Genomic DNA, 9136 nt, shown 5'->3' on the forward strand with positions numbered 1-9136 from the left:
AATGTCAAGATCCAAATGATCACATTTAACAAATTCAAAAATTAAACAATTTTCCTTTCCCACTTTATAGACAACAAGCCCTCCAGTTTTCATCTTTTATATTAGCGGTTCTCAACGTGGGCCGTACCGCCCCCCAGGGGGCGATCAGAGGATGGCAGGGGGCGCTGGCGGACATTTTTACAAAAAGGGGGCTGGGATGCCTTTTGGGGGCGTTTGGTCGAAGGTAAACTTTACACCTTAAATGCACAACAATGCCAGTTTAGACTTTGAGCAACTTGGTAAAACTGTATTGTGTAACATTAAATCATGCTTGGCTGCAACTGTATCGATGGCAGCTCTTCTTCTATTCAGTGTTTGTTAGCTTCTGTTAGCTTCTTGGCGCAGCTCCGTTCTCCTGCTACTGGTAGCTAAAATCCCGATACCCTCACTTTGTATCCCTCTGAAAAATGAACCCATTTAAATAAAGAAATCCCTCCATGGGTGATACCACGATAGAGAGCGTTCATTTTATAGAGTTAACACGGTGCTGTAAGTGGTCCGGTATGAAACGGGGGTGATAGAACAACACAGCACTTTTAAATTTCAATAATCAGAATGCAGAAATTGTTTCCGTTGTTTTAAAAGGTTTATGTCGGTCTGCCTTTTCCCCATCGATACTCTTACCGACCGCCCTGCACCTTAGGGGCATAGAAAAAAAAAGACCGCCACATTGTGCAAAACTCTGAAACAGGAGAAGCGGGACATAAAACGGAGCGACGAACTAGATGTGAATTATGGCATAAAAACAGAGAATCCGACGCTGAACAGTGAAAAATCAACACATGATGTGAATCACATCATGACGATTAGGCAGCGCAGCAGGTGATGAGTGAAAATTACTGAAATTATCAAATAAATGTAGCAACAGGAAAGAAACTAAAGTGGACATAGTAATAAGCCAAGAGAGGATAATACTAATCAAAGGAAACTAAATGGAAATGAATGAAGAACAAAATGCAAGAATAAACTAAAGTAAATACAGAGGAATAAACTGGGTATGGCAAGACCTTTTGAGTAATAATTAATACAGAGGACTGTATGGCAAGAATAAACACACTATTTCCAGATAAAAGGTAAAATAATATTGTTGAAATGTCATGGGTTTGTTGAAACCACATCTGAGAGAGTACTGAGAATAAATATATCTTACAGACCATAACAGTAAAGAACTTATCACTTATTTATGTTTTTAATTAGATTTGATATATTTATTTCTTCAATATTATTTTTCATGTCAGTGTTAATGTCATGAGGCTGATGACTCCATGACACTTTCAATTTGACTTATTAGGATTTGATTAAGAACCAGATTTGTTCTTTGTCATTTCTGTCCAGTAAAACTATTAATCTATAAATCAATAGACAGGTCTATATAAAGATATAATCCATGTTTCTGTCTCATATTTGTATGGCATTAAAAGGACCTGGAAATGTTGGTTTTCATTGAAAGCTCTGGTTTGCGCAATAAATGCCATGTGGGTGAAATTTTATGGATGATACTCTGATGTCCCATTCTCCTGAAGGCAGCACAGAGCTGCACCACCAGAAAAACACTGAAGAGAAGAAGAGCTATGATTAATGTAGTTACAGTTCTATCCAGGTTTTAATGTTGCAGAGTTCAGTCAGTCGTTTTGCAAATAGTTCAAAGTTTAAACTGGCATGTTGTACATTTTTTATCTGGTCATTTTGTGAAACATTTAACAACTTTAAAATGGCACAAAATAAAAATATTTTTTCCACTCTGATTTGCTGCTGTTAGGCCTACCAATTTTAACTTGAATGTTCATTGCATTTTTCATAGACGCCTGTGAAAATAATTTCTATTCCCATGACATTGTTCTCTGGGAAATTATTTTTGATGATAAATACAGAAACAAGCATAAAAATCAAAACATCTACAATGGCGATAGTAATATTAATGATAAAATAATAGTCAGTGCAAAGTATCCTACAATTTCTTTGGTGGGGGGGGGGGGGGACCTGGAAAAAGGCTAGGGGGCGCTGGCCCAAAAAAGGTTGAGAAACACTGTTTTATATGAACCTCTACATAGGACATACGAAAAATAGTTCTACGGCTTTTCACCTGTGTGAATCATCATGTGCTGTGTTAAATTCCTTTTTTGATAAAGGTTTTTTCAACGTTCACACATGAAAATGGCTTTTCACCTGTGTGAATCACCATGTGCTGAGTTAAAGTCGGTTTTTGACTAAAACTTTTTCCACAGGCTCCACATGAAAATGGCTTTTCATCTGTGTGAATCACCATGTGCTGAGTTAAAGTCGGTTTTCGACTAAAACCTTTTCCACAGGTCCCACATGAAAATGGCTTTTCATCTGTGTGAATCACCATGTGCTGAGTTAAATTCGATTTTTGACTAAAACCTTTTCCACAGGTCCCACATGAAAATGGCTTTTCATCTGTGTGAATCCATGTGCTGAGTTAAATTCGGTTTTCGACTAAAACCTTTTCCACAGGTCCCACATGAAAACGGCTTTTCACCTGTGTGAATCATCATGTGCTGTGTTAAATGAAATTTTGACTAAAACTTTTTCCACAGGTCACACATGAAAACAGCTTTTCACCTGTGTGAATCATCATGTGCTGTGTTAAAACCTGTTTTAGACTAAAACTTTTTCCACAGGTCCCACATGAAAATGGCTTTTCACCTGTGTGAATCATCATGTGCCGTGTTAAACGAGATTTGCAACTAAAACTTTTTCCACAGGTCACATGAAACGGCTTTTCACCTGTGTGAATCATCATGTGCCGAGTTAAAATTTTTGACCAAAACTTTCCTCAGGTCCCACATGAAAACGGCTTTTCACCTGTGTGAATCATCATGTGCTGTGTTAAACGAGATTTGCGACTAAAACTTTTTCCACAGGTCACACATGAAAACGGCTTTTCACCTGTGTGAATCATCATGTGCTGTGTTAAACTAAGTTTGTGACTAAAACTTTTTCCACAGGTCACACATGAAAACGGCTTTTCACCTGTGTGAATCATCATGTGCTGTGTTAAACGAAGTTTGTGACAAACTTTTTCCACAGTTAACACATGAAAACGGCTTTTCACCTCTGTGAATCCTCATATGAGCATCAAGAGAATATTTGCAAGCAAAAAGCTTTTTACAGGTCACACAGGAGAAAGGTTTTCTTCTTTTCTGATTTTGCTTCTCAGCTTCAGCAGCTTCTTGGAAGATGACCTGCTCCTTGTTTGGTTCTGATTCAGTTTGGTTTGTTTGTTCATAAACAGGAACCACCATGCAGGTATCAGTCTCCTGTTTTAATTCAAGCTGTTCTTCACCCTGACTGGAGTAAACTTCTTTCTCTTCCACTTTTATTTGTTGATATTCTAGATCCTGCTGCTCTTCTTTTATATGTTGATCTTCTGGCTCTTCTTTTTCTTGTTTCACCTGCAGAGGTTCTACCTCGTCCTGGTCCAGATTGGATCTCCTCTCCTGGTTATACATCTCGTTCTCATAAACGTTATGTTGCAGGCAATCTGGAGAGGAAAACAGAAAAAAAGAGGAATTGTTAACGTTACTGAAGTAATTAACAGATGTTTGTTATCCTTTAGTAGTCAGCCCCGCCTACGCCTCACTACTCCTCTGGACTTGCTACTGCCCAGTTCTCTGTCTAACAGGTCCGGAAAATCCCCATAACTTGGAGATTACCCTAAAGATAGTTTATGGAGCATTATCTAGTCAAACTGGGAGCGGAAAGGACTCGTCTAGCTCTAACTACCTTCGATCCAGACGTTATGACCCTTTTCAGTTGAGGAACAATCAGCTGAGTAGCCCTCACAACTGCATAACCCCTACAACCACTCCTGTTAACGGTAGCTCCTTCCCTAAAATAACGGCACTTGTTAACGGCTAGATTGGATTTAGTGACTTAGATTTAAGTCCCAGGGTCATTATTCCAACTCACCAGAGGAAAACACAAAGTCACCACATCTCTAGAGTCATGTATGCTTTCTTTACTACAATCAGGAAAACCAATACTGATTAAAAATGACACAATTAAATTCACTGTCCACAATTCTCATTAGTATTTTAGAATATAACTTTATTAAGCAAGCTTTAGCAGGGGCAAATGACAAGCAGGTTTATTTTCCAAAGATTATGAAATCGGTAAGAATATAATAAAATCAATTTAAAATCAATCACATCCTGTCTTCATTCCTATCCCTAACCTGTGTCACTGAGTTTACTGAGCGAGACTTTGGGGGGAGAGGCAGGTCAACTCATACCCAATGGCACTTGGTCTCGGCAGCTGTAATCTTCAAATATCCTTGGCCAAAGTCTTTGCCCCGGAAGAGCAAAGTCCTCTTTCAGAAGAGAAGCAGAGCAGAACTGTTCGTTATCCTTCTAACGTGCAGAATCTTTGTCTTTAAATGACCTCTGTCTCTTCTCCAAGTCTGCTGCAGTAGAGTTGAGAATGTTGGGTAGAGGCAGAGGAGTTGGTCGGATCAGGAACCAGGGTCGGGGCTGATGGAACTCGTCCCTTCTTGGCGGCGTGAAGTCTTGAGCTTCCCTTGGTCCCGGGGTGCGGTCCTCTGCTGGTCTTTAGCCTGCTTCCTCTTGTTGGCTCCTCTTCTGCGCCGCGGACGAAGAACGTCTTTCCTCCCCTATCCTCTGGTTTTTATACCCTCTCAACCCAGGGCTGTCTACGGGGCAGGGCTACGTGACTTTAGAGCCGTCCCACTGTCTGTGGAAAGTCCCAACCTTCCCCAACCATCACCTCCCTTATGACTCACTTATGCCTCATTACAGCAACTCTCCGGTACTTCCCCTTTTTCCGCTGGCCATCTGTAATTCATCACAAAGCATAATCAATTTTCCACTGGCCATCTGTTTCTGGCCATCTGTTCCCCCAGCAACCCCACCCTGCTCAGTGTACTCATTACCACACAGTTTTATTCTGTTTCTTACAATCTTAAGTCTCTCTTCATTCAGTCATTGTAATTCATCACAAAACATAATCAATGTGTTACTTTATCAACTTATTACTTCAGTATGACTCTTCCTCACATCTCTTATTTTTAATAATCAATGATCATTGTACAATAATCAAGCTGTTATTATTAACTCAAAGGTACAAACCTAAATTTCTCTAATGTATTATAACATTCTAACTTATCAAAAAGACAGTACATATATGTTGATTATGCATTACAGACGTTCTTACTTTTACAGATGTATTATATTTTATACTTGTTTCTCTTAATCATCATTAAATCAACATACAAGATTTGCTGTTATCTCTCAGGCCTTTATTCCGTTTTCTGCGTGTACCTGGACAGATCTCACACTCTTATACCAGTTTTCATGACACAGACGTTCATCATTTAAGACAGAAATCACCAAACAAACACATCTGAAAATTCAAGAGTGCAGACATTCAGCTGACATTTGGAAAATTACCAAATTAAATATTTCTGATTAATTTATTCACTGTAGGTATGATTGTTATTGTTTAAAAATTATTTTCTAGTATTATTTCGAGTATTTTCTATGTTGAAGCGATTAACTTTTTATTTTTATTACTTTGAACTTTGAGTTCAGTTTCATGTTTCATGTAAAGAAATTTTTTGTTTCTTTACTTAAAAAAAATTCCTAACCCAAGAACCCAGAATCTTGACAGTTTGTCCATTTTCTGTAAGTTTAGGGACTGGTACAGGACCAGCATGCACTGGGCTTTCACCAGGTCTTATCTTTTTTTACTGCTAAGAATAATGATAATTCTTAGCAACAGAGAAAATATGCAAACAAAAAAAGAGACGCAAACAAATGAAATACAGCAAACAAGAAGAGATGACGGAAACAAAAAGCAAATAAAATGTAGCAAACAAAAAAAGAGACGCAAACAAAAGACCCTCCTGCTGTGCTGGACCAAAACAGCAGAAGATGCCTCAGCACCGCAGGATATTGTTGATCAGATCGACGGACTATTGACATGAGGGCTTGACAGACAACGTTTCGCAAGTAAGATGGACATAATATTGTGTATATTTTGTGATTAGAATATTACTTTACTGTATTATGTCCACCAGTGAAATATCAGCTAATGCTAGCTGGTATAGTGCTATAGTACTTGGTGTTCAGTCCCCGCTCTGAAAGTAACCGAGATTTTTTTAAAAAAGTTTCAGTTATTTTCTAACACTGACTTAGATATCTGATACAAGAGCCTATTATAGAAATGAAACAATATTATAAAAATAATATTACACGTTATAACATTCACCAGAAAAGTTTACACAGATGGCAATGGCTATTATGAACTTCACTCTGTCAAAGTAAGATACCTCCCAAATCTCCCGTTTATTTTTAAAGGTTTCCTGTGTGTGTGTGTGCGCGCGAGCGCTAAACATGCATAGCTTAATATTATTCAGTAGTAATCATTATTTATTTCTGTCTATATTTATATAAATATGTATTGATAAGACGAGAGCGGTCCATTAGGCGTCTGTCCTTTTATTATGTCCATGTGAGAAACGGCCCGGTCTGCGGAAGACGGGTCCTTCGAAGGCCACGAATATGGACGACCAGAAGAGAGAAGCTGTAGCCTTCAGCTAGCTGCCTAGCCTCCATCTCGGCGTTATGTTGCTTAGCAACCGTGACAACGTGAAGCACAGAGTGCTAAGGAAAAAAACGGACTTGAAGCTAGTTTTTTACTCTTTTTTTCTGTATTATTCTTCACCTTTTGTGATAAAGGCTGTTCCATACTAAAAAAGAAATCTGTTTGATTCTAAAATGTTTAAACATTTATAGAAAGGAATGTAAGCAAATTATTCATTTTCAAATACTCTCTAGATCTCAGGAAGTAAGACATTACAGTTAAATAAAGCTATTATGTTTGAAGGCTTAACTTTAATCAGTAAAACCCATTTGCTCAGGAATAAATACTTCAGTGAAACAAATTTTTTACAACTATTACCTGGCTTAATATCTGTGTTCCACCTCCACTCATCGGGGAAAACTAGCGGGAGTTTTTAAAACGATTTGCCGGGAGACGTGCGTTCTCTCTCGGTGTACCGAACATGGAGCGCCCGGTCAGCTGACAGCTGGCGAGGGGAGCTGGCTGTTAATGCAGCGGGAGCAGACATCTCCGAAAACGTCTGAGCAATATTGCAATTAAGTGATTTATTGATGCACCTAGCAGATATTTGAGATCTATACATCAACATTCTCGCCGAAAAACATTGTAAAAAATCATTTTGTGTAATACAGCAAAAAAAATAAAAAATAAAAAAATTGCTGCCATTGCTGCGTTTCTCAACACCCGTTTTAAAGGATGCAGACCCTAAATTTGGACAAGCTGTTTTTTGTTCGACTCCCTCTAGTGGTCTGGAGCACTTCCGTTTTCAGCACTTTTTGTTTGCATCTTTTGTTTGCTGCATTTAATTTGCGTCTCTTTTTGTTTGTTGCATTTTATTTGCTGTTTGCTACATTTTATTTGCCTTTTGTTTGCGTCATTTCTTCTTATTTGCTGCATTACATTTCTTTGAATCTCTTTTTTTGTTTGGTTGTTTTCTCTGTTGCTGCGTATTTGCACCCGTCGGCCACAGGTTCATATAAAGACCAGCTGTGCCTTTATGTGGAAGGATAAAAAGAAACTGTTCATTATAGAAACAATAAACAGAACAGATTCCAGGATGATTTTAGAAATACGGAGTTGTGTCTGCCTCGTTATTTTAACCTGTTGTATCCTGTTTACAGGAAAAAATCTGCGTCTATTACACCGACACCAGCCATGTTGCGTGAAACACTTGCTTTACTAGCCTTTTGCTGAATTGTTCTACATATTTCTCCTGTTTATGAAAGTAAGTCTCAGCAGTTTAAGGAGGAGAGCCCTAAGAAAGATAACTGGTTCTATTTTCTCTCTACATAAATAAGCCATTCTTACAGCGTAGTTGTGATGTTTGCGCTCTTTTATCTGATATAAAAACATTTATACAGGAGGGGAACGGTTACTAAATGACCCTCATGCAGAAAGCTTCATACATTCAAACCTTAACCTGAATCCAAACGCTGGTGTTTCTTACCTATTCGGTATAAGATTATCTTGGGCTTCCGGGAGAAATCCAGCAGTCTGCGTTGATCATCCATCTCTTCCTCTTGATGATTTCTTTAAACTCTGTGAATGTTTCTTCAACAGCAGTCAAATGCTTGTTGATAAACTCGTTTATACAAACTCTCGAAAATTCAACAAAACAAACCATGCGCCATCTTGTTTCTAGTCTTCTTCGTCTTTTTTATGGCGGTTGGCAAACAACTTTAAGGTGCATTACCGCCACCTTCCAGGTTGGAGTATGGATAAGAAGCTCATAGCCTCCTCGTTCTTCTAAGAAAATTACAAATACTATCAAAAACTATATCTCCCGATTAACTCTGAAACAATTCTCTTATAACCAACTTATTTTTATTACTACTAAGCTCACTAAGTAGTATCTCTTTCCCGTACATACGTGTTGGTTTGGACATACAGGATTAAATAGTACTCTTAACTTAATGAATAAACTTAATACAGGTTGTTGTATTTATTGTGGAAAGTTAGAAACAGTACAGCATATCTTTTTAGAAAAAAATTAATTGTTAATGCATGTCACCATGAGAAAAGCCTTCTGGGTTTTGCTTAAAAACTTTTTAAAATAAAATCACACATTTTTGCTCATGAAGTGAAAAAAATCATTTGGAAAACAAACTTATTGTCAGGAATCTTTTCTTGTTATTCTATGTTTTTGTTTGTGACTCAAACTTTTGCTTGTGATTCTTACATGACATTATGGGCAGGGCCTAAAATTACAACAAAAAATTTCTGGTGTGTGCAAATAGAAGTTTATGTTTGGCAAATAACATTTTAAGTTCACGAGACAAAATTACTTATTTAATTTTAAAAAAATTTTTAAACAAAACTTTTTGTAAAAAAAAAAAAAAAAAAAAAAAGGAAATTACAATTCCAAAAGTTTTGATTACAAATTTATTTTGCTTAACTGTTTTTTTTTTTAATTGAATATTTTGGGAAAATATTTAATTGCATCCTCACCAGACCCTAAACGTACTTAAAGTCTGGATCGACTTTTTTCCCCTTC

General features: G+C 37.5%; 1 long non-coding RNA gene across 1 annotated transcript; it reads right to left on the reverse strand.

The window, feature by feature from the left end:
- Window positions 1-3304: 3304 nt before the first annotated feature.
- LOC145550455 (uncharacterized) lies at window positions 3305-8294 on the reverse strand. The gene is made up of 2 exons (XR_014086349.1): window positions 8090-8294; window positions 3305-3544 (listed from the first exon to the last, which is right to left on the reverse strand). It is a non-coding gene; the product is annotated as an uncharacterized LOC145550455 (long non-coding RNA).
- Between the last annotated feature and the right edge of the window lie 842 nt (window positions 8295-9136).

The sequence above is a fragment of the Poecilia reticulata genome, unplaced genomic scaffold (assembly GCF_904066995.2).
Source record: "Poecilia reticulata unplaced genomic scaffold, P_reticulata-male-v2 Scaffold_50, whole genome shotgun sequence".
Lineage (NCBI taxonomy): Eukaryota > Metazoa > Chordata > Actinopteri > Cyprinodontiformes > Poeciliidae > Poecilia > Poecilia reticulata.